This window comes from Mobula birostris, chromosome 2 (genome assembly GCF_030028105.1).
Source record: "Mobula birostris isolate sMobBir1 chromosome 2, sMobBir1.hap1, whole genome shotgun sequence".
Taxonomy (NCBI): Eukaryota; Metazoa; Chordata; class Chondrichthyes; order Myliobatiformes; family Myliobatidae; genus Mobula; species Mobula birostris.
The window spans coordinates 54975673-54981672 of NC_092371.1; the positions used below are offsets into that span (position 1 = coordinate 54975673).

At 46.9% G+C, this 6000-nt stretch overlaps 1 long non-coding RNA gene across 2 annotated transcripts in view; it reads right to left on the reverse strand.

The window, feature by feature from the left end:
• Positions 1–5224, reverse strand: part of LOC140186720 (uncharacterized) — a 56423-nt gene extending 51199 nt beyond the window's left edge. For both annotated transcript variants that reach the window (XR_011882927.1, XR_011882926.1), the window contains exon 1: positions 4767–5224. This is a non-coding gene — a long non-coding RNA (uncharacterized lncRNA). The remainder of the gene's footprint in view (positions 1–4766) is intronic.
• Between the last annotated feature and the right edge of the window lie 776 nt (positions 5225–6000).

Genomic DNA, 6000 nt, shown 5'->3' on the forward strand with positions numbered 1-6000 from the left:
TGCAGTAGATATGGTTTAAAAAGACCTCAGTAAGGCCTTTGACAAGGTCTTACGTGGGAGATTGGTCCAAAAGTTTAGGGCCAGTTGGATGCAGGGCAAGTCAGCAAATTGGATCCATCATTGTCTTGTTGAGGTAAAAAGGTATATTTGTCTCTGGATTCCTGTGGCAAGTGGTGTTCCACAGAGGCCAGTGCTGTGAGCCTCACTGTTTATAATGTACTTATATTATTTGGATATTAATGTAGGGATCAATCAGTTCGCAGATGATACAAAGATTGGTAAAGAATGGGGAATGAGACATTGTGGGTAGAACTGAGAAATAAGCCTATATTAATGGGATTATATTATAGACCATCCAACAGTCCATAGGAGTTAGAGGGCCAAATTTGTAGAGAGATTGCAGACTGTTGTAAGAAACATAAAGTTGGAATAGCAGGTGACTTTAACTTTCCACTGGAACTTCTATTCTTTAAAAGGGCTGGGTGGAAAAGAGTTTGTCAAGTGTGTGCTGGAAATTTTCTTTAATCAGTACATAGAATTCCCACTAGAGAGAATGTGATACTAGATCTCCTGTTTGGGTATGAGACAGGGGAGGTGACAGAATGTGTTGTAGGGAAACACTTGGCATCTAGTCATCATAGTGCCATTAGTTTCAATGTAATTATGGAAAAGGATAGGCTGGTCCTTGGGTTGAGATTCTAAATTGGTGTAAGACCCTCCTGGCAAGAAGATTGATGTAGGTTGTTTTTGGACTAAGGTATACTTGGTAAATGAGAAGCCTTCAAAAGTGAAATTTTGAGAGCACAGAGTTTGTATGTTCCTGTCAACAAAAGGCAAGGATAACAGGCGTAACAAAACTTGGATTTTGAGACATATTGAGGCCCTGGTTAAGAAAATGAAGGAGGTGCTCAGAAGGTATGGGTAGGTAGGAACAAATGAGACACTTGAGGAGTATAAGAAACACATGAGAATACTGAAGATAAAAATCAGGAGGGCTAAAAGGAGGCATGAGGTTGCCCTAGCAGACATGGTGAAGGAGAATCCTAAGGGATTCTACAGAAATTATTAAGAACAGAAGTAAAGCAAGGAACAAGATTGGTCATCTGGAAGGTCAGAGTAGTAATTTACGTGTGGAGCCAAATAAAATGGAGGAGATCTTAACTGGATCGTTTGCATCTCTATTTACTCAGGAAATAGAGACAGAGTCTATAGATGTGAAGAAATACAGCAAACAGGCCATGGACTCTATACAGATTAGAGGAGGAGGTGTTTGCTATCTTGAGGCAAATTAAGGTGGATAAATTCTCATATCCTGACAAGGTGTTCCCTCAGACCCCCTGGGAGCCTAGTGCAGAAATTGCAGGGTCCTAGCAGAGATATTGAAAAATCCTTAGCCTCGGTTGAAGTGCCGTAAGATTGGAGTATAGCTAATATTGCTCTGTTGTTTGAGAAAGGCTCTAAGAATAAGCCAGGAAATTATAGGCCAGTGAGTCTGACATCAATAGGGATAAAGTTATTGGAAGGTACTCTAAGGGATCGGACTTCAAAGTATTTTAATAGACAGGCAGTGATTAGGGATGGTCAACACGGCTTTCTATGTGGTAAGTCATGTCTATCCAATCTTCAGAGTTTTTTAAGAAAGTTACCAGGAAAGCAGATGAAGGCAAGTCAGTGGATGTTGTCTACATGGACTTTAGCAAAGCATTTGACAAGGCCCTGCTTGGGAGGTTGGTCAAGAAGGTTCAGAAGCTCAGCATTCACGATGAGGTAGTACATTGGATTAGACATTGGCTTTGTGGGAGAAGCTAGAGAGTGGTAGTAGATGGTTGCCTCTCTGACTGGAGGGCTGTGACTAGTGGAGTGCCACAGAGATCAGTTCTGGCTCCATCAACAATCTGGATGATAATGTGCAAACTGGATCAGCAAATTTGCGGATGACACCAAGACTGGGGCTGTAGTGGATAGTGAGGAAGACTATCAAAGCTTACAGCAGGTTCAGGACCAGCTGAAAAAATGGACTGAAAATGGCAGATGGAATTTAATGCAGAGAATGAGGTGTTGCACTTTGGGAGGACCAACCAAGTAGTTCTTACATGGTGAGTGGTAGGGCACTAAGGAGTGCAGTGGAACAGAAGAGTCCAGGAATACAGATCCATAATTCCTTGAAAGTGGCATCACAGGTAGATAAGATTATAAGAAATGCTTATGGCTTATTGGCCTTCATAAATCAATGTATTCAGTACAGGAGTTGGAATGTTGTATTGAAATTGTACTGGACATTGGTGAGGCCTAATTTGGAGCATTGTGTTGAGTTTTGGTCACCTACCTACAGGAAAGGTGTAAATAAGATTGAAAGGGTGCAGAAAAGATTTACAAGGATGTTGCTAGGACTTGAGGACTTGAGTTATAGGGAAACGTTGAATAGGCTAGGATTTTATTCCCCAGAACATGGAAGATTGAAGGAGATGTGATAGAGGTCTACAAAATTATGAGGAGTATAGAGTGAGCAAATGCAAGCAAGCTTTTTCAGCTGAGGTTGACCTACAACTATAGGTCATGGGCTGGGAGTGAGAGGTAAAACTTTTAAGGGAAATTAATGAGGGGAACTTTTTCACACAGAGGTTGGCGAGAGCGTGGAACAAGCTGCCAACGCAAGTGGTGGATGAGGGGTTGATGCCAACACTTAAGAGAAATTTGGATAGGTACATGAATGAGAGGGGCATGGAGAGACATGGCTCAGGTTCAGTTCAATGGGATGAGGCAAATTAATGGTTCATATACAAGAGGGGCCAAAGGGTCTGTTTCTGTGCAGTAGTGTTCTAAGATCTTTGAAAGTGATAAAAAAATATAAATAACATGGTTAAGAAGTCGTATGAGAACTTGTCTTCATTAACCAGCGCACTGAGTGCAAGAGCCAGGAGATCGCACTCCAACATGGGCAGCACAGTAGCGTAGTGGTTAATGCAACATTTTACAGTGCCAGCTGTAAGATCAAAGTTCAATTCCCACCACTGTCTGTTAGGAGATTTTACATTCTCTCTGTGACTGTGTGGTTTCCTCTGGGTGCTCCCATTTCCTCACACATTCCAAAGACTTAACAGTTAGGTTAGTGAGTTGTGGTCAAGCTAAATTAGTGCCAGAAGCATGGTGAGACTTGCAGCACAATTGCCACTGATTTGATTAGATGCAAATGATGCAGTTCACTGCATGTTTTGATATGCACGTGACAAATAGAGCTAAATATGACCTTCATCTTCAAAGCTTTTTAAAACATTGGTCAGATATCAGCTCAAATACTGCATGCTTTTCTAGTCACCACACTACAGGAAAGACGTGATAACAAAGGAGAGGGTGCAGAGGAGATTCAGCTGGATGTTGCCTGGGATGGAATAGTTCAGTCGTGAGGAGATACCAGAGGAGCTAGCTCTATTTTCTTTCTGTGGAACTGGATGGGCCCAGACCTGCTGGAAGTGTACAACGCTATGCTTCTGGCGGGCAGAATGTCTGAGTCCATGAGGAAGGGCATCATCACCCTCATCTACAAGCAGAAGGGGGAAAGGGAGGACATTAGGAATTGGAGATCCATCTCTCTCCTGAATGTGGATTACAAGATCCTGTCCAAGGCTATCGCCAACAGGGTCAGGTCTGCTCTGGGACAGGTGATCCACCCGGACCAAACCTGTGCTGTACCGGGCAGGAAGATCTCAGACAGCCTCGCGCTGCTGAGGGACACCATCGCCTACGTGCAGGACAGGGGGGTGGACACCTGCCTGGTCAGCTTGGACCAGGAGAAAGCCTTTGACAGGATATCGCACACGTACGTGGCGGACGTGCTCTCCAAAATGGGATTTGGGGAGGGAATCCGGAATTGGATCAGACTTCTCTACACAGACATCCGTAGTGCAGTCCAGGTCAACGGGTGGGAAACAGACAGCTTCCCCATCAGGTCTGGAGTCAGGCAGGGCTGTCCCCTCTCCCCTGTCTTGTTTGTCTGCTGTATAGAGCCCTTTGCCGAGGCCATCAGGAGGGTTGAGGGCATAAGAGGGGTGACGCTGCCAGGCAGTGGAGGGACCCAAGTGAAAACCTCCCCGTTCATGGACGACGTCACCGTCTTCTGCTCTGATCCGAGGTCAGTTCGCAGGCTGATCAGCATCTGCGAACAGTTCGAGCTAGCGACGGGGGCCAGGCTCAACCGCACGAAGAGCGAAGCCATGCTCTTCGGCAACTGGCCGGACCGATCCAGCGTCCCCTTCACCATCAGGTCTGACCACATGAAGGTGTTGGGGATCTGGTTCGGAGGGGCCGAGGCGTGCAACAAGAACTGGCGGGAGCGGACTGCCAAGGTGAAACAGAAACTGGGACTGTGGGGAGCGCGCTCCCTGTCGATAACGGGCAAGAACCTGGTCACCAGGTGTGAGGTGCTCTCAGGGCTGCTGTACTTGGCGCAGGTCTGGCCCGTCCCCCGCTCCTACAGCTCGGAAATCACCTGAACTGTCTTCAGATTCGTCTGGGGATCCAAGATGGAGCGGGTGAGACGGACCGCCATGCACAAGTCCCTGGACAATGGGGGCAAGAACGTCCCCAATGTCGCCCTCACCCTGATAGCCAGCTTCGTGTGTGGCTGCATCAGGTTGTGCGTGGATCCCAGATACGTGGGCACAAAGTACTACTACGTGCCCAGGTTCTACCTGTCGCCCTGGCTACGAAGGATGGGTCTGGCCCCACTCCCGCGCAACGCCCCCGTCAGCTGGTCGTTGCCCCCTTACCTGTCCTTCGTAGAAAAATTCTTCAAAACCAACGCATTTGACCACAGGGCCATCAGGCAGTGGTCGGCACGCAGTGTCCTGCAGGCACTGCAGGAGAAGGACGTGATGGACACAGTGGCGTGGTTCTCTGAGCAGACCGTCCAGTTCATCTGGCAAAATGCCTCATCGCCAGATCTCACCAACAGGCACAAAGACCTCTCCTGGCTGGCGGTGAGAGGGGCCCTCCCAGTCAGATCCCTCCTGTACGCCCGGAACAGTTCCTCCACACCCCACTGCCCACGGGAGGGCTGTAATGGGGTGGAGTCGGTGGCTCACCTCTTTGCACACTGTGGGTTCGCAAAGAAGGTGTGGAAGAGAATGGAAGGGACAGTACTAAGATTCATGCCCAGCAGCTGCGTTACCGAGGACTCCGTGATCTACGGGCTGTTCCCGGGGACGCACACGGAGACAAACATCCGGTGCTGCTGGCAGATCATCGATTCGGTGAAAGACGCTCTTTGGTCGGCCCGAAACTTGATGGTCTGCCAGCTGACGGAGATGTCCGTGACTGAATGCTGCCGACTGGCACACTCTCGTCTGCAGGAGTACGTTCTGAGGGATGCACTCAAACTTGGTGCAGCCACCGCGAAGGCCCGGTGGGGAAGGACCACAGTTTAACGTTCATCACCCGTAGGAGGGGGAGAGGTTGGGTGGGGAGGAGACCTACCCTCATCAGCGGTGTGGACAGATAATCAACATGGTGCCCAAGGAGTGGGTGGAATTGTTAATTTGGGAAAGTATTAGAGCCATTGCCTGCCTTTATTGTTGAAAATTTTGATTGTTAATAAGTCTTAACTCTTGACCAAGGGTTGAGAGTAAACGCATGATTTACTGTAAACATCTTTCATTTGTAAATGAACAGAGTCAACGCAAAATTTTTATTGTTAATAACTGTATTGAATAAGGACTCACAGTCAACGAATGGTTTTCTTTTCCTGTATGTAATTATTTTTATTTTGTAATATTTCTGAATAAAGTATTTTTGGAGAGAAAAAAAAATTTCTTTGGAGTGGAATGCTGAGGAGCCCAGATTCATGGAGTTATGAACAGAGCAGGAATTAATTCGAGGGAGAACCAGTCTTCAGTTCTCAATGTAAATTGAAAACAGTAATCAGTCTAATGTTAAAAGAACAGCTTTGAAAAGCAATAGCGCAAACATACAGAGTACAGGCTGCTGGCCCAAAGTAGCAAACTG